The 19,983-nt window shown below is 44.0% G+C and overlaps 1 long non-coding RNA gene across 2 annotated transcripts in view; it reads left to right on the top strand.

The window, feature by feature from the left end:
* The window catches only part of LOC309353833, a 109,306-nt gene that overhangs the window by 19,953 nt on the left and 69,370 nt on the right, over window positions 1-19,983 (top strand). Inside the window, exon 1 of one of the 2 annotated variants that reach the window (XR_014162042.1) lies at window positions 15,416-15,567. The exons of the other annotated variant lie outside the window; for it this stretch is intronic. This is a non-coding gene — a long non-coding RNA (uncharacterized lncRNA). Of the gene's footprint in view, window positions 1-15,415; window positions 15,568-19,983 lie in introns of those variants that run through there. 2 annotated transcript variants of the gene reach the window in all.

Below are 19,983 nucleotides of genomic sequence, written 5' to 3' on the forward strand. Positions count from 1 at the left end.
TATATATATATGAACAACCTTGAAGGTAATCACGCTGCATAGGGTATTTGTTTTACTAGAATGTCAAGACTTTGGAAAGTTTTCAAGGTCATCCCCCCCCCGCCTTGAACAAATACCATTATCAGCTCACTGAAGCATACCATAGGCAGATGGATGAGATTTAAACATGGACGTGAAAACCCCCAAAGCCCACCCTCAACCCTGCTTCTCACGTTTATACACGCAGGAGACAATCAATGGGAACTGTCATGTCATTGGAATAATGCCAACTATCATTTTGGGCAAAAACAACAGGAAAATAACAACCCCAGAACAAAACACACAAAAAAAACAAATCACTGTGGATTGGTTCCAAAGCTGTTTTTTGCCATGTTGAAGATGCCACCTATTCATGGCAGTTCTGCCTTATATGACAGCATTATATGAGATAAGTTAAACTATATCTAGACATGGTCATCCCCTAGTAGGAAGAACTTGCACGATCTTTTGGAAGCATAAGGATCATAGAATTGTAGAGTTGGAAGGAATCTCAGCTAAAGCATCCATGACAGATGGCCATCCAGCCTCTGCTTCAAACCCTCCAAGGAAGGAGAGTCCACAACCTCCTGAGGGAGACCGCTCCACTGTTGAACAGCTCTTTCCTTCAGAAAGTTCTTCCTGGTGTTTAGTTGGAATCTCCTTTCTTGCAACTTGAAGTCCTATCCTCCAGAGCAGGAGAAAACAAGCTTGTTCTCTCTTCCATGTGACAGCCCTTTAGATGTTTGAAGATGGCTACCATATCTCCTCTCAGTCTCCTCTTCACCAACGTACCTAATTCCCTCAACCATTCCACATAAGGCTTTCTAGACCCTTGATCATCTTGGTCACACTTTCCAGAGCCTTGATCATCTTGATGTTCCAACTTGTCAATATCCTTCTTAAATGGTGGTACCCAGAACTGAACATTGTATTCCAGGTGGAGTCTGGCCAAGGCAGAATAGAGCAGGACTATCACTTCCCTTGATTGAGACACTATACTTCTATTGGTGCAGCCTGGAATAATATTAGCTTCTTTTTTCCTGTAGGACATGTACAAATATCTACATATACAGCCTCTTGCACAAGGCTTTGTAAAAGTGTTTGCAGAAAAGTGCCTGCATGTGTTTTCTTTCAACTTAAATTTGTTCAAATGGCACAAACTATTGCACTGGAATCATTCTTCAGCAATAGTCAGGGATGATGGGAGTTGTAGTCCAAAACATCTGGAGGGCACTAGATTGGGCAAGACTGATCTACTCTCCAGTCAACATAGGAGTAGCTGAGAAGAACTTTTTGGTGTCTTCTAGAGCAGTGTTTCCTAACCTTTGGCCTCTAGCTGTTTTTGGACTACAACTCCCATCATCCCTAGCTAGCAAGACCCAGTGGTCAGGGATGATGGGAATTGTAGTCCATAAACAGCTGGAGACCAAAGGTTGGGAAACACTGTTCTAGAGGTTCCAATTCTTTGATGCAGATGTTTCATCCCAGGTTTCATGCAAAGAAATCACACTTCATTTCTTGTTTATGGTTAATTGCAGGCACTTTTCTGCAAACGTGAATATTTTATCAGGTAGACCAGCCTTTCTCAAGCTTGGGTCTCCAGATGTTCTTGAACTACAACTCCCATCGTCCCTGACCACAGGCCATGGCGTGGAATGATGGGATCTGTAGTCCCACAACATTTAGAGACACAAGGATGAGATACAGATGATGTACAGTTCTTTCACGTAACATGTTCCAGAAAGGGCTTCAGACTGTGTACATACCATACAATTAAAGCACTCTCCCCAAAGAATTCTGGGAACTGAAGTTAATACCTCATGGAGCCACAATTCCCGGCACTCTTAACAAACTCCCAGGATTCTTCTTGGTGAAAGCTTTATATTAAAGATTTTCTTGTTTTACAGAAGTATGTGTAATGTCTCTCGTATTTTTTCTCGGCTGTTCATGTGTGTTTCTTTGGTGGTGAGAGAGGTTGGGGTTGGCCTAGGGTGTGGTTGTTTGTTTGCGATTGGCTGTGGTGATCTTTATATGTAATTTAAATGTATGGTTTGTCAGCAGCCACATAGTGACAGCTTAGAAAAGGCATGTATGCGGTCGATGGAAACATGACAGCTTTTAGCGTACAGTAATCAAGGCTTCATCACATCATAATATCTCGGGAAAGAGCATATGACAGCCACATGATCCAAAAAACAAATCCACTAGGATTCGTGGAGATAAAATGCATACCAGATGAATTCACAAAGGATCGCATTAATAAAAATAAAAACAAAAAGTTGTACAAATGTTTGCATTGTGATCTCAGCTATCAAATAAAAATCAGCCTAATGTGCTAATTTAATTACTTTGCTGTTCTCGCCGCTTTCCAACCGAGCTCTAATAGTACATGTTTGCAACATTACATTCTGCACAGGACATTTGGCATGCGGATGAGCTGAGCAGTTTTTGCTTGTAAAATTTGTCGCCTCTTATTTTCTGAGACGTCAGTTTTCAGTGCTGGATTTGGGGCCAATAAGCGGCCATAAAACCATGTACCAGTTATTACAGCAGCCACTTGCCTGTCCCTGAAGTTAGGTCATGCACCACCGAAAGAGAGGTGAAATATACTCGGAGTCAAGTGTGAATTTCATGCTCTTTATTCATCTCATAGTAGCAATGAATGAAACTTTCCCCAAAAGGTCTAGCTATATATACATTATTTACACAATGGGCCCCACGTGATTGGCTAATTCCGGGCTGCTCCTGTAGGCCAATCAGGTTGCATATTCACCTCCTCCAGAAGCCTGGTTGGCTGCTCCTGCAGGCCAATCAGGTTGCTGGTTCACTTCATCCAGGAGCCTGATTGGCTGCTCCTGCAGGCCAATCAGGTTGCTGATTCACTTCTACCTGGAGCTCGATTGAGTGGCTCCTGTGGACCAATCAGACTGCTGCATTCTGGACCCTATTGATCTAGGATGCAGCTCAGTACATAACAACAGGGCACAAAAGGGCAAATGTTTGCATTGAAATTTCTATGTGTTTCCAATTGTATGCCTAGCTGCAAACGTAGATAAAACCACTGAGATACCCTAGGCACCCCAACAAGCCTTACATTTCAACGTGCGAGTGCAGTATCATAGAACTCAAAAATATATCAAAACTTCAAAATGCGAACATATTTAGAAAATACAAAAAGCAAGCCTAAGCTTTCCAATTAAGCAAGTTGCCTGCAGAAAAGCCTTGAACAAATTACATTGCTGCTAGAGCTTAGCACTGATTTTCATTGAAAGAACAGACATCAGAGAAAAAGTGGGGGTGGGGAGGCAAAACCTAGCATTTGTTATGCCAAAAGGCACCTCCCACCTGCCACACCCCCCCCCCCCCGGAGCCTCACTGCTGCTGCAAACTTCAATAAACTATTAGTATTTTTAAGTAATTAGCAGAGGCATTAGCAGTACTCCTCATCCTCCATTCTGAGCACAATCGCACTCTAGACTCCCGTTCCTTCCATCACAATCTGTAGTTGTGCAGAACCAGGGAGGGTGTTTGATTCAATTAGGGTTTAATTCTATGAGGTTGGTGGGGTGGTTTTTTTTTTGTAAGCAGATTTTTTTAATGGAAAAGTAAAGAAACTATTTTCAATGTGTATACAGAAATCTATTAAATAATTGCATAAATATAAATGAGCGCACCTCTGTTTTATTATAATGCATTTTAATGTAAGATACTTCCATTTCAATAAACACAGTAAATAATGCCCCTGTATGCATTGTCCTACATATTGTGGAAACATTTAAATATTGTGACGGGGTATTGTTTGTTTCGTTATTATGTTATGTATTTTTGTGTTTTTATACTGCCCTGTAGGTAAACTTAATAAATAGATAAAATAAATAATAAAAATAAAAACGTGCCGCCATTTTGCATGGCCACACCAATCAAATCTTTGCATTCCACCCCTCCCCCCCACTCTGCAACACAAGCTAGTAGGTCATTTCTCCTCAGCTGTGTTTCAAGCTACATTCTTACCTTGCTAGGTAAAGGTTAAAAAGTGCGGGTGGCACTGTGGTCTAAACCACTGAGCCTCTTGGGCTTGAGGATCAGAAGGTCAGCAGTTCGAATCCCTGCAACAGGGTGAGCTCCCATTGCTCTGCCCCAGCTCCTGCCAACCTAGCACTTCGAAAGCATGCTAGTGCAAGTAGATAAATAGGTACCACTGCAGCGGGAAGGTAAACGGCATTTTCGTGCACTCTGGTTTCCGTCACAGTGTTCTGTTGCGCCAGAAGTGGTTTAGTCATGCTGGCCACATGACCCGGAAAGCTGTCTGTGGACAAACACCGTCTCCCTCGGCCTGAAAGCGAGTTGAGCGCCGCAACCCCATAGTCGCCTTTGGCTGGACTTAACCGCCCAGGGGTCCTTACTCAACACACCAAAGATGGGGCATGAATGTATTCCCTCAGTGCCTATTGTCTGATTTGTTTCCCCATGTCTGCCACCCACCTCATCCCCTAACTCCTCATCGAAATAGGTCTCAAATGTACTCACTTCAACTTAACCATGGCTTGCACTTTCAAATCAGATAAAAGTTGGATTTGAAGGGAAATGCATCGAGGAGCAATATTTCCCCAAGAATCTGTCGCAGGATGCATGTAGACTGTGGGCTAGCTTCATGCGTACTCTGCTTCGAGAAGTTGCGGTGGGAGCCCACCAGGTCCACAGTAATAGGTCCAAACTGTAATGTGTACACAACCAGGGTTTGGATAAGCAATTCCCTGACCCTGCACTGAACCTCTGAGCCTGCAAAGCTCCAAAATTCATCCATCACTTAACCACAAGTATCTATAGACTTAGACACAGTGAATCGCCTCTTTGTTCCAGGATATTTGAACTGGGATTTTCCATATTGCTAGGATAAGAGTTGTTATTTACTGAAGTTCTCACCCTGGGCCAGCAGGGGGATACTGTAGATAGTTTTCACTCAGGTCCACATATGCAAATAAGGAATTGAAAGTGACGTTCAATGATTGGATAGTTACAAAAAGTTGTTACTGTTGCTTTGTAGTTGAGCTCCATATAAGCAGGTTGACTGAACCCTTCAGTCCAGTTCTGTTCTGGGCCTGTGAATAAACAAGAGCTGTTTGAAGAATCACTGTGTCGTCTGATATGTTCACCCACAACTTAACAAGAGTTAAATTGCTTGGGATTCTTTTAGGAGTTTTCCTCTACCCCTGACTTCCCTCCTTTTTGAGCCTATTGTCACCTGTGACATTCTCCACCCTTCTACAAACTGTTCTGCAGATGTTTTTCATAGAAAGGCTGATGTGAGCTTCTCAGACCCTTTTATGATTGTTTGTGCTCCTTCACAATGAGCACAGCTGCCTTTGTTTCAGCACAGAGAATCCCTCTCTGCTGCTTTCCGCTAGTTGAAAATGCACCCGTGCCTTTCAGTGTCACGGCAACTTAGCGCAAGTTTTAATATCTCTAACTGGCCACTGTGGCTCAATTGCATTTCCAGTCAAGAGAGAGAGAGAGAGAATGTGCATTTAACTGGGAAGAAATATAATCAGCAGCAAAGACTATCATCGTTCCCTCTATTTCTGAAACAAGTTTTCATGCCCTTGTGCATATTTATTCCTTTATTTCTACACTTACATCCCACATTCCCTCCAAGGAAAACAAAAATCCCCTCCATCCCTCTTTTTTTAAATGAAGACATGTGTGATCAACCTTTTAAGCGATAAGGACTTGTGTGGCAGAGACAACAGCAGTGTTTTTGTTTTTCAGGGATGTGAGGCACATTTGATTTTAACGTGAACCTGCCCGATACCTGAATCAATACACGAACCAAAGAACAGCTGTCCTTCAATATCAACATTTCTCAGAACTTTGCAATGCAGTTCTCCAACCAAAAAACATTTCTAAAACTGTACATATTCTTGGCCACAATTTAATTCATTTTTTTAAAAAAAGTTCATGAAATTATCCTTCCCAGGCTTATAGGTCATGTCTGCCATCAAATCTCTTTCTTTCACATACTTGGGCTCTCTTACAAGGCCAAACTGGACAGGATAGTTATAGTTTCTTGTGCCTAAGATATTTTGTGCTAGACAGAAGAAACATTTCACTTCTCCCATGCTTTTGGCTTATTAAACCATTTGTGTCCTTTTAAACTGGGGGGGGGGTATTGTTTTCGTTTGTTATTATGGTATGTATTTTTGTGTTTTTATATTGTTAACTGCTCTGTGATCTTCAGATGGTGGGAGATACAGAAATTAATAATTATAATAAAACATGCAATTTGCCCAATCACATTAAAGGAGAGGGTGCACAGATTGGAATTGTGCCTTCCCCATATTCCCACGTTTCCAAGCACAATTCAAAGTGTTGGTGCTCACCTTTAAAGCCCTAAATGGCTTCAGCCCAGTATACCTGAAGGAGTGTCTTCACCCCCATCGTTCAGCCCAGACACTGAGGTCCAGCTCCGACGGCCTTCTGGCGGTTCCCTCACTGCGAAAAGTGAGGTTACAGGGAACCAGGCAGAGGGCCTTCTCAGTAGTGGCACCTGCCCTGTGGAACACCCTCCCAACCAGGAAATAAACAACTACAGCGGTACCTCAGGTTAAGTACTTAATTCGTTCAGGAGGTCTGTTCTTAACCTGAAACTGTTCTTAACCTGAAGCACCACTTTAGCTAATGGGGCCTCCCGCTGCGGCCACGCCGCCGGAGCACGATTTCTGTTCTCATCCTGAAGCAAAGTTCTTAACCCAAGGTACTATTTCTGGTTTAGTGGAGTCTGTAACCTGAAGCGTATGTAACCTGAAACGCATGTAACCCGAGGTACGTATGTAACCCGAGGTACTTAGGGAAGTTTAATGTTTGATGTGAAGCCGCCCAGAGTGGCTGGGGAAACCCAGCCAGATGGGCGGGAGATAAATAATAAATTATTATTATTATTATCACTCTCGGTCTTGTTACTCAAACCCAGTCCTGAAGCAAGTGAGTATTTACATGCATCCTTGAAAGACAAGGAAAGTGTCTACCAGATTTTATGTTCCCCCACCGCTCATTTACTCATGCCAGCCCTTGGGAAGAAGCACATCAACACATTCTTGCTGTGCATTTGGTCGCTATTTGCTTTTTGGGTGTATTTAATCACATATTCCGAGTCCCGCGTTTAATAATCTTGCACATTCATTATCCACCACTTTGCACCTTGTTAGTGAAGCACATCTTCAGAAGGACAATGATGGCACCCAGGAGAAATGATACTACACAGGACATCACAAAACACAGTGTTGATAGCAGGCTCAAGAGAATGCTGGAATAATGGTGGCAGATGCCTGCCTGGGGATTCGGAAATTGGAAAATACCACACTTGGCTGCCTCTGTGAATTGATTCCAGGTGGTCACCTTCACCACTAATTATGAAGGGACCCTTGGTAGGCAATGCTAATGAGACCCAGGGGGGAGAAAAGAATTCTTCTGCTAAGTTCTCAACCTTCTTGGGGCTCCACAGCCTGGATGAAAATCTTCTTGTCAGGTGAAAGATTAGAAGGAACACCTTATCAGTGGCATCAGGAAGGTGGGACTTTGGTCAGTCCGGTAAGTTTTTGTATACTTGTGTTTCCCACAAAGTTACAGTCATGATCTGCATCTTTAAAAGTAAATAGTGAGGGTTTTTTTTAGAAAAAGCCTGAGGGATTCCAGCTTGAATAGAACCAGACATTAGTGCTTAATTAATGTCTAGCGTGAGGGCGGGAGGAACTAATGGTTATTTAAATAGAATAAATAGAAAAAGCGCACATGGGCTCTCTCTGCCACTTCCAATCAATCTGAAAGGAAGTCTCCTGAAGAGCTGTTTTGCTATTGAACACTGTTTTGTAATTTTGAATTATTATTTTTTTTAAAGAGCCAGGGCACTTGGGCCTTTAACGCTGGCATGACAGGTAGAAATTTCAACATGTGCAGCTTTCACCACCTCAGAATCTCTATGCTGAGCCATAATATATGCACTGAATTTGTTTCATTTGTTTATTATACAGTGATACCTTGGTTCTTGAATTTAATCCGTTTCGGGAGTCCGTTCGACTCCCGAAACGGTTGGAAAACCAAGATGTGGCTTCCGATTGGCTGCAGGGGCTTCCTGCACTCAATCAGAAACCATAGAAGCCACGTTGGACGTTCGGCTTCTGAAAAATGTTCGCAAACCAGAACACTTTGCGACGTTTAGGAGCCAATTTGTTCAAGAGTCAAGCCATTTGACTACCAAGGTACCTCTCTATTTCTGTGCCTCTTTTCAATCAAGTGAGTCACAAAGTGGCTTACATACAGCAAATAACCACATAGTAGAACATCACACTTGCAGCATGAATTACAGAAAATAACTCACAAATCATCCATAAAAGAACCGCCGTCTATAAAACATTCTTAACTAAACAACTTTAAAAAAATAGATCAAACAGTACAACCACAAGAAAAGTCGTATTATAAAATTAGCAAAGTGTTAGAGCACTCATAATGCACAAAACAATGTTAGCAACATTCACAAACGGCCAAAAGGAAACGAAGCACTGCTAAATTCACACCCACCGACCCTCCCCACCCTGATGACTCATAGTCGTCCACTCAGATCATCACAAGACACATTCACATAATGGCTGTGATAGCAACTTCCTTCTGAAAGCTCCAAGGGCTCTGAGGACTGGAGGGTGGGTCAAGGCAGGCGGGACAAGGCCTTTCCTGATAGCCAGCAGAGATATCCATCTCCTTCACATTAAAGGTGCAGGAACGCCACTAGGAAACCAAAGATGGCAACCATATGGCCAAACTGACACACTTAGGCAAGCTTTTACAAAACTCATTATAAAAACTGGCAGCTTGGAGCAGACCTCTTGCCAAACTCTTGTTCAGGAAGACGTGTGTGTGTGTGTGTGTGTGTGTGTGTGTGTGTGTAGGAAGTGTGTGTGAAAGGAAGGATGAGATATAAAATCAAATAATTAGCAATAGCATCATTCTATTGTTGAGTCACTAGGTGCAACTGGATTGAGTGGAACCTAGGTGGATTCACGAGTTTCCTAAGACAGATAATAAAGTTTGTCTAACTCCCTGACTGCCTGTTGTGTCTCTGAGCTAGGGATGGGAAATCAACTCAAATTCCCATCCACCCTTGCCACTCTGCCCAATGGTTAGTGTCAAAGATTATGTTCTCCCTACTATGCTGTTATTTATTCATAATATATATGGAAATTTCCATCTGTTCTTCATCTTGCCTTTGCATCCAATTTTTTTCCCAGGAAATACCAAGTCACTCATTGTTACAAGCTGCTTCATTTTTAACTTTTTATTAACCCGTGTCTACTCTACAGTTTATAAGTTTTATTACTGTGTCCAATTTTGAGAAATCTGCTAGGAACGTGAATGCAGATAGATTTGTTATGCATGAGGACAATTTACTGAATCGGGTATGAGATGCTGTATTGCTGCCCATCGTACGCTGTCTGTCCTGGCTCCCTCCCAAAACACAACGACTCTTACCTGCGTGTAAGACACAGATCTTTATTCAGGCAAGTAATGGCATGAGCTCAGTAGTAGGCAAAGCAGGAGGAGTCAAGAGTTCATGAGGCGGGCAAGAATTTCAGAACTGAACAGAAGCGACAAATATGTCCTAATATGTTCCCATGCCCTTCATGCCAAGCTTTTTGAGATGAGGCTCTTTTGCCTTGTGAGAATGTTGAGTTTGTAAACCCATATTCAATTTGGGTGGGAGAGTCTATGGAGGCACCTTCTGGCCCTTGGTGACCAGATGAGCCCTCCCCTTCCGACTGCGGTTCAGCCTCTGCTTGTTAGGATATAGTTCCGTTCCACCTTAAAAGGGACAGGCAGGACTATTGTGTGTCACATGCCTGTTTACATTTCCAGCACAGTCTGCTGGGAACTTCCGTTTTGTATATAGCTTTTGTGTTACAGTACTGCTATTTTGCTGGACACGAAGGGAAGCAGACATGTTTTTTTTCCCCTTTGTTCCTGAACTATGCTGAATAAAAGCTTGTAAATATGCTTACACACATCTCTGTCTGCCACTTCTGTTGCGGAGATTTATTCACTCTGCTAATTAGCGTGCTTGGTAGCTTCAGAAGGCTACTGAGGCCCGAGTCGCTGACTGATTGATGCTGTACTGGAGATTGTCCAGCTGTCGGCCGGTGGCTGGAGCAAGCTGGGGACCTGCCACATGCCCCCGTCTCCCCGGCAGTATTCCAACAACAGGATTATGGGCCCAGATCCATGGCGCTTATGGGAGAGTAAGACTGCTGATCACCCCTTTAGCTCAGCCATCCCCTGCAGTGGTCAATGCCCCACTCAGCTCTCAATGAAGCTTTTCACTCTGCAAAAGGAGTGGAAAAGAGAGAACATCCGTCCTCCACTCCCAGTTCCCACGATTCAGCTCCCTTCTGCTTCCTCCTCATCAGTCTGAGCTTGTCAATCCATCCTTGATCACAAGGAGGGCTCAGGACTCATAACACTGTGTTGGAATCCAGCAATAGTGATGCTAAGATTGTAGAAAAACCTGGTGCCATGCCTGGCTTTTGGTTTGGAGACAATTTACATTAAGAGTGTTGTGTTGTTGTTTAGTTGTTTAGTCGTGTCCGACTCTTCGTGACCCCATGGACCAGAGCACGCCAGGCACTCCTGTCTTCCACTGCCTCCCGCAGTTTGGTCAAACTCATGTTAGTAGCTTTGAGAACACTGTCCAACCATCTCGTCCTCTGTTGTCCCCTTCTCCTTGTGCCCTCCATCTTTCCCAACATCAGGGTCTTTTCCAGGGAGTTCTCTCTTCTCATGAGGTGGCCAAAGTATTGGAGTCTCAGCTTCAGGATCTGTCCTTCCAGTGAGCACTCAGGGCTGATTTCCTTCAGAATGGAGAGGTTTGATCTTCTTGCAGTCCACGGGACTCTCAAGAGTCTCCTCCAACACCATAATTCAAAAGCATCAATTCTTTGGCGATCAGCCTTCTTTATGGTCCAGCTTTCAAAAAGTGAGAATCCAGACACAAAAGTTGTCAAGCTTTTTCCCCTTTTCTTTTGGGGCCAAAGATTTTGCAAAAACTCCAAATATAAGGAAACTCGCCAAAAAACCAACACTTCAGACAGGGGTTGCCATACACCTAAGTTTTCCCGGATATTTTCTTACCGCTTTTCAGAAATTCCGGCCTATTTTTGACGGATGAATCCCGGATACTTCTGGGAAATCCCAGAAGTATGTCAGCCCTAAATAAGAGGGACCCTGCTCCCTAGGTTGTTTTTATTCTGCATTCCTTATGATTTGTGCTTTTGATGGTGTTGTGGATGACAGAAACATAGACAAGGGAATGGATGGGATGTGAATGCAACAATGCAGGAGCACTGGGAAAGCACAGAACAGCAATTGTTAAAGTAGGATGATGGGTGGGCAGTTCAGTATGAATCTGCTTCAAATGCACTATTGAAGCACTAAGGACATGTTGCTACATAAAGATAAAGGTACCCCTGACCGTTAGGTCCAGTCAAGGACGACTCTGAGGTTGTGGTGCTCATCTCGCTCTATAGGCCGAGGGAGCCAGCGTTTGTCCGCAGACAGCTTCCGGGTCATGTGGCCAGCATGACTAAGCCACTTCTGGCGAACCAGAGCAGCACACGGAAACGCCGTTTACCTTCCCGCCAGAGCGGTACCTATTTATCTACTTGCACTTTGATGTGCTTTCGAACTGCTAGGTTGGCAAGAGCTGGGACCGAGCAACGGGAGCTCACCTCGTGGCGGGGATTCGAACCAGTGACCTTCTGATCGGCAAACCCTAGGCTCAGTGTTTTAGACCACAGCGCCACCTGCGTCCCTATGTTGCTGCATACACTTGCAATAAAAACAGTCTGGGCCCAGGGACAACCATTCTGTTATTTTCCAGTCATAGCTTTGCAATGGCAGTAGGCATCTGTGTTAAAGAGTGTGTGTATTAAACAATAAAAATTAAGCAAAAATGTGATGCTTGCCAAATATATTGATGGTAGGCCACACTACGTTACAAAGCCCTCCCATCAGATGTCAAGGATATAAAGAACTACGCAGCTTTTAGGAGACATCTGAAAGCAGCCCTGTATTGGGAAGTTTTTAACGTTTGACATTTCATCATGTTTTGATATTTTGCTGGAAGCTGCTCATAGTGGCTGGGGAAGCCCAGGCAGATGGGTGGGGTATAAATAAAATAATAATAATAACAACAGCAATGTTGAAAATACAGCAATGAAACCTGGGGAGTGAGAGTCTTATCTGTTTTTAGGTAAGATATTGAGAGACACCTGCAGACCATGCAACATGGTAGAACGTGTAGTGAGCCCAGACTCCCTGCTCCATTTGACCGATCAAGATGACAAATTTACCTACCATTGCAGTTGCTATGTCAACACAGTGCGGACCAACAGAAACAGTGAAACGGCTGGACAGCATCAAGGTTCCTACATGCCTGCTTCCTGCCGCAGGCAAACTTCCCAAGCGTTAGGAGCTGTTGTGGCATTTCAATAGATCAAAGGCCTTGCGGCAGGTGTTCCTCCAGCTGTTCCTGTCCAAGTTTTGCTTAACTGAATCACAAGTGATGAAACTTTTTGTGGGTGGAAGCTAAAAGACAGGGCAAGTCAGAAACTAGGCAAATGCAAAAGAGTGTAACAGCCTAATCCTAATCTTGCTTACTCAGAAGTAAGTCCGATTTAATTCAGTGGGGTTTCTGCCTACATAAATGAGGTTGGGATTGCAGCCTGAAGCTATAATCTTAAAGGTATTTTACTGGTATTAATCCTACTGAATGCAGTGCAATGCAGTTCCTAGTAATATTTTTACAGTTTACAGTTCAATCCAAACCATTGAGTTCTATTAGGTTTATTCCCAGGTAAATGGGGTTAGGACTGAAGCAGTGGTTCCTAGCAAGCTTTAGGAGGTGGGCTGTAAATCTGAGGCTGCAATATATTATGTTATGGGAACAGTTACTTGCATGCTCTGTACATTATGGCTGAATCAAATGTACCGTATTTACTATCAGCTCCAGATTTGAAGGGCACCTTGGTCAACAAGATGCTTCCAGTGGGTTCACTCCTTGAATTGTTATAAAATCAGTGTTTTTTCATGGGAGCACTCAGGGGTATAGGGACGCAGGTGGCGCTGTAGGTCAGAGCCTAGGACTTGCTGATCAGAAGGTCGGCCGTTCAAATCCCCACAATGGGGTGAGCTCCCGCTGCTCGGTCCCTGCTCCTGCCAACCTAGCAGTTCGAAAGCATGTCAAAGTGCAAGGTACCGCTCCGGCGGGAAGGTAAACGCCGTTTCCGTGCGCTGCTCTGGTTCGCCAGAAGCGGCTTAGTCATGCTGGCCACATGACCCAGAAGCTGTACGCCGGCTCCCTGGGCCAATAAAGCAAGATGAGTGCTGCAACCCCAGAGTCGTCCGCGACTGGACCTAATGGTCAGGGGTCCCTTTACTCTTTACCTTACTCAGGGGTATGCTGTACCAACATCTTTTTTCTAGAAGAAAAGAACTGAATAGAAAACTCATTGGGTTTTTCGTTTTTTAAAAAAGATTGCCCCTGAGGATATGCAAAAACACCATTCACTCATCTTCGATTAGCCAACCCCTCAGAAAAAACATTTAGTCCGTCATGAACCCACCACCAATCAATAACCCTCAGGTGTGCGAGTCTTCCTGAATTCTGTTATTACATGGAAAGTGTGGGGGGGGATCTCCACCAACTTCCTAGCCGATATTTGCAGTATTATGAAAGTCATCCCCAACCTTCACATATGAAAACAATTCACTGCTGCTAGGTTTTCTCTCCTTCATAGAAACAAACACACTGTTCTGAATTCGTGGCTCTTTTCCTCTCACCTGCACTCAATAAGTGTTTGTTCATTCCCTAACCCCACGTTCGAATTAATTCCTCTTTTTCCCACTCCCCCAACCTTGGAAATCCATTTGTCTCCTAGTTATTTCCCGCAGAATGAATTGTTCCTTTCCCTATATCCTACGTACTCCCAAATTAATTGCTCTTTTCCAAGTCCCCTCAGGGTATTCATTGCTTCGTCTTTGCCTCACAGCCCAACTGTTCAAATGTAGGGTTGCCATATGTACAGATTTTTCCTGGACATTACTGGGATTCCAAAGGCGGCATTGACATCTGGGGGGAATTTCTGAAATGTGACGTTTTGTCCTAGATCTTATGCAAGTTTAACAACTTTTGGGGTGTCCTGGTTTTTACTTTTTGGCAACCCTATCTAATGCTGATTTATTAAATACCTTTAAAAAGTGGTGGACCTAAGAATACAGTAATGGATTTTATTAATAAGATCTGCTTGAAACGATCACAAACAGCTCAACCTGCCACTGCCTCCCCACTACTGTTTTGTTTAGAAATTTGTGGGCGAGATTAAGAGCATAAGAAAAGCCCAGCTGTATCAATTAAGGCTCATCTAGTCCAGCATCTTGTTCTCAGAAGATGCCCATGGGAAACCCACAAGCAAGACCTTGGTGAAACTTGCTGTTTCTAGCAACCAGAGGACTACTGCTTCCAATCCTGGAGGAAGTACACAACCATCACATCTAGTCAATACTGACTGATAAATCAAATTAATAAAGGATAAGGCTCTCTCTCATATATATATTTAGATACCACTTCATACTAAAGACCATCACTGTGGTCAAACAACCAATACAGTATATATAACAAACTATGGGGAGCCGGCGTACAGCTTCCGGGTCATGTGGCCAGCATGACTAAGCCGCTTCTGGCGAACCAGAGCAGTGCATGGAAACGCTGTGTACCTTCACGCTGGAGCAGTACCTATTGATCTACTTGCACTTTGAAGTGCTTTCAAACTGCTAGGTTGGCAGGAGCTGGGACCAAGCAACGGGAGCTCACCCCATCGTGGGATTCGAACCGCCGACCTTATGATCGGACCTGGAAGCTGTACGCCGGCTCCCTTGGCCAATAAAGCAAGATGAGCGTCGCAACCCCAGAATCAGTCACGACCTTTATCTATGAAGCCGAGAGATGACAATGCCATGCAAAGCTATAATCAAATACAATAAAATAATAAAAAACACAGCAGCACATTTTGAAACATCTCTAGAGTTGGGATCCCTTTCCTCTTTGTGCTCCCGTTTATCAAGGCACAACCTGATTCACTACACATCACACTCACATTCTGCCTTCCAGCTCTACAAATCATAAAACATCTACTACTCACTCAGTTGTGGGGAGCATCAGGGAGGAGGAGAAAAGCGTGGGATAACCATACTCACATAACCAACATGCTAAAGTCTAATTAAGACATTAAGGGGTTAATACGATAGAGTAAGCTGTCCTGGAGGGCTTGACTCACCTTGGGAGGAACTAGGTAATCAAGCCATTGTTGCCCAGCTGATGAAGTCAGCAGGTGAAGCCACTCATGAGTTCTTAGACCAGTGATTGAGGGACCACTATAGCTAAGCCTAGTTTTACTGCCTGGGCAACGTATTTTCTGAATGCTGCATGGATAAAGCACGTGAATTGAAGAGTTTGTAAGTAGACCATCTCTAACTGAACCAAACTTGTGCTGTTTTTCTAAGCTTTGGGGAAAAGGGAAGTTTTGGAACTCGCAAGGCGTAATTTTAAAGGTCTTATATTTTCATGCTGTGGTTTGCTGCATGTTTTCTGATTTAAAATTTCTGCTGGGGTTTTCTCACCCAGGAATACTTGCTTGAAACCTGGATTGTGGCACCCAGGAAGGCATGTGTGTGTGTGTTGCATTGCATTGTGTTGTGTTGTAGTGGGTGCAATCTCTTGTTATCAGGCCTAGTGGTACGCAGCCAGCATGTCAATACTTGTGGGTGGCAAGAGTTGTAGTTCGACAACGTTTGTAGGCTCCATGCTAGTAACCCTTGGCCCATTCACAATGGTAGATGGTACAGTTGTCCATTTAACTGGAGATTCTGGAAATTGAACCTAGTAGTGAAGGAAGGTGAAGGCAGGTGGCCCCACCTAGGCCCGAAGTCACCCTCCACCAAAGCAGGCTCAAAGCTTCTCAGAGCTTTTCAAAATCATTTTTCTCAGCAGCTAAAAGGCATTAGCTAAGCATCAGAAACATTTCGCTTGCTGTAACTAAAAAGATTGCAACAAAGGTAGGGAACACAGTCCATTGTTTCTCTGGCCTTTCTCATGCCTTCTGGCCTTGCTAAAGAACCACATTGCAACTTACTTTCTGTCCGGGAACTATGCCAGAACAAGAGATTGAAACATATCTGAACACTCTGAAACCCCTTTCCTGGGAAGAGTCCCAATAGTCCCAAGACAGCTTTCTGTTCATGCTCAGAGGGACTCCTGAGGGAGGAGAAAGGGGGAGGGAACTGGAAAGGGGTATATATGCTTGTGCACATGATTGTGAACTCATGCATGCTTTTTGTGACTTATCACACTTGCTCCTTCTACCAGTTCATGGATGGTAGAAATAAAAGCCTTTTCTCCGAAACTATTCCTTGAGTGTCTGTTGACTCCCACTTTCCTTTCCCAGGCGCAATGTTCAGTAGCTTCTGCTTGAGACATTCATTTTTCTGCCGCTGGTCTTGGTCTTCAGAGAAAGACAGTTGTGTGGCCTACAGCACAGTGAAACAGTCTGAAAGATTCAAAAGCATAACAAGATCTGTGGGATGGGCTACTGCATTCAGTTTAGGTTTCCCCACCCCCACCCCCTCCAATGGCATAAAACAGGGGTTAGCAAACTTTCAGCAGGGAGCCAGTCCACTGTCCCTCAGACCTTGTGGGGGGCCGGACTATATTTTGAAAAGGAAAAAAAATGAACGAATTTCTGTACCCCACAAATAACCCAGGAGTGTATGCCCCAAATAATAATAAATCCGAATTTTACAGGAAATTGGAAGAGAAGCTTTGGGAATTCGAGAATGGAAAGATAATTTTGATGGGAGATTTGAATGGAGTTAGATCTATTGAAATGGATAACCCAGAGATGCATTTTAAATAAAAGGACACATTCTACTCATGTAAAAACATGCTGATTCCCAGACCATCCGCGGGCCGGATTTAGAAGGTGATTGGGCCGGATCCGGCCCCCGGGCCTTAGTTTGCCTACCCATGGCATAAAATATGGCCATCGTTTTCTTCGATAGGCTTCGTTAAAGTGTTACTGTCTCATTTTTAAAACTTTGGCCTTGTGGAGAGCATAATTTCATTGCTATGATTTCCCTAAAGTATGAAAATGTTATATAGCAACATTCCTAGAAGTTATACGGCTTCTTGGAATTCCAGTCCTGTAAAATGGGGCCTTGGTTGTTCTCGTATTTGTGGGGGTCGCTGCCAGGAATTGTAAAAGTTCAGAACTTCATGCTAGTAGCCTGTTGTTGAGAATTGCTGAGGTCACATTGTACTGAATTAAGTGGAAATGTGTGTGTGTGTGTGTGTGTGTGTGTGTGTGTGTTGTACTGGCCATTCAGAAAAGGATAATAGCCAACTTGTTCAGGAAAAAGCTCTTCAAACCAGTGGCCACAATGCAGAGTTAAAATAAATAAGTTTAAGTTTACTGTGATTACCTTTGAGGAAATGTAGCCTCAAATATCGTAATACAGCTTTAGCAATAAAACAACCTTTTTTAAAAAAGGAAATAAATGAAGAAAATGCAGCTCTGAATAGCCCCTGTGAATTTATCATAATACACACATATTTTGTGTGTTATTTTTTTCCTAAAATATATGCATCCATATGCATACTCTTCATTAGTATATGCATTTTGGTACACATTACTTGGCTGCTAATGTCACTGCTAATGTCAGAGATCGCTCAGTTGGTTAGAGCGCAGCGCTGATTACACCAAGACTGCAGATTTTACCTCCGTATGGGACAGCTGCATAGTCCTGCAGAGGGTTGGACTAGATGACCCTGAGAGTCCCTTCCAACTCTTCAATTCTATAACTCTAAGTGACAATTTTAAGTAAGAACTGGCCCCTGAGCAAGGGTGGATGGATCTGTCAGTTTTGGTTCTCCATTTCTCATTCATTTATTTCCTCCTCCCTCCTGATACATTTACTTTCTATGCTGCATCTTTTAGACCAGTGACGGCCAAACTTGGCTCTCCAGCTGTTTTGGGACTACAATTCCCATCATTCCTGACCACTGGTCCTGTTAGCTAGGGATGATGGGAGTTGGAGTCCCAAAACAGCTGGAGGGCCAAGTTTGGCCATCACTGTTTTAGACTGAAGGCAGGAACTGCCTTGTTTTTATTGATCTGCAAGTGGCTATGGGGGCGGGGCTGTACAGCAGATTAACAATTAGATGGATAACAGAGTCTTCCGAGTTATGCCTGGGCAGTCCATTTGTTTGCAAAGCTCATTGGATGATCACTGTCTCCTATCACACAAAATCCCTAAAGTGGAAATCTCATGTATGTTGCTGCTCTGAATATCTTGGCAGAAGGGCAAGGCACTCACATAACAAACAAACAAACATTAATGGATTAATTGATGGTTTTGCTGAGCTTCTGCAGGGTTAACTACCGCTAGCGCAGCTCTGGAAAGCTGCCAGTGATTCCTTTGAATTCAATTACTAACCATTTGCTGTTGCCATATATCTGTTTCTCACAAAGCACCTTTGCTTAATGATGTGAGCAGTCACCAGATGGTACGTTGATATTTCAAATATTTTGGCAATCGGACAAGATAGTTGGCCTTCTGAGCGCCTTTAATGCAGAGACGGGGGACCTGGACCTGTCTTAAGAAGTTGCTGGACTCAAACTCCCACCAGCCTCAGCCAGCATGGAAAATGAGAAGGCATGCTGGGAATTGTAGTCCAACATTATATAAGGAGGGATACAGGTTCCCCATCCCTGTTCTAATGGCTTTGATGGAATCCTGACCTTAAGGGATGGTGGTGTCGTGAAAATGCAGCTTCTCCAAGGTAGGATTTCACTTACATTAAAAAATAATTATAATTATAATTTATTATTTATACCCTGCTCATCTGGCTGGGTTTCCCTAGCCACTCTGGGCGGCTTCCAACAGAATATTAAAATACAATAACCTATTAAACATTAAAAGCTTCCCTAAAAAGGGCTGCCTTCAGATGTCTTCTAAAAGTCTGGTAGCTGTTTTTCTCTTTGACATCTGGTGGGAGGGCATTCCACAGGGCAGGTGCCACTACTGAGAAGGCCCTCTGCCTGGTTCCCTGTAACTTGGCTTCTCGCAGCAAGGGAACCACCAGAAGGCCCTTGGCACTGGACCTTGTCAGAACGATGGGGGTGGAGATGCTCCTTCAGGTATACTGGACTGAGGCCGTTTAGGGCTTTAAAGGTCAGCACCAACACTTTGAATTGTGCTTGGAAATGTCCTGGGAGCCAGTGTAGGTCTTTCAAGACCGGTGTTATATGGTCTCGGCGGCTGCTCCCAGTGACCAGTCTAGCTGCCACATTCTAGATTAGTTGTGGTTTCCGGGTCACCTTCAAAGGTAGCCCCACATAGAGTGCATTGCAGTAGTCCAAGTGAGAGATAACTAGAGCATGCACCACTCTGGCAAGACAGTCCGCGGGCAGATAGGGTATCAGCGTGCGTTCCAGATGGAGCTGGTAGACAGCTGCCCTGGACACAGAATTGACCTGCGCCTCCATGGACAGCTGTGAGTCCAGAATGACTCCCAGGCCGCGCACCTGGCAAGACCACTGATAAAAGGGTACCTATGAAGGATGCCTTGCTGTTTATTGATTGAATGAATTCTGCTGCAGTAGTACAGGACCTCTGGGTCAAAACCCCAAACCCCGACTGTCTCAGGAGACAATGGAGGAGTGATGCCTTTGGGAGGGTTGGAAGGTTGCAACGCCTGCTGTGGCTGTAGGGAACCAATGCAGGAGAGACCTGTTTTGTTGCAGCTGGGGCGTCCGGTTGTGTTGCTGCAGATGTGCCATGCCATTTCTTCTCTCTGCGTTCCTCCCAGCGGTA

The sequence above is a fragment of the Podarcis melisellensis genome (assembly GCF_964234715.1).
Source record: "Podarcis melisellensis genome assembly, chromosome: 12".
NCBI classification, from domain to species: Eukaryota; Metazoa; Chordata; class Lepidosauria; order Squamata; family Lacertidae; genus Podarcis; species Podarcis melisellensis.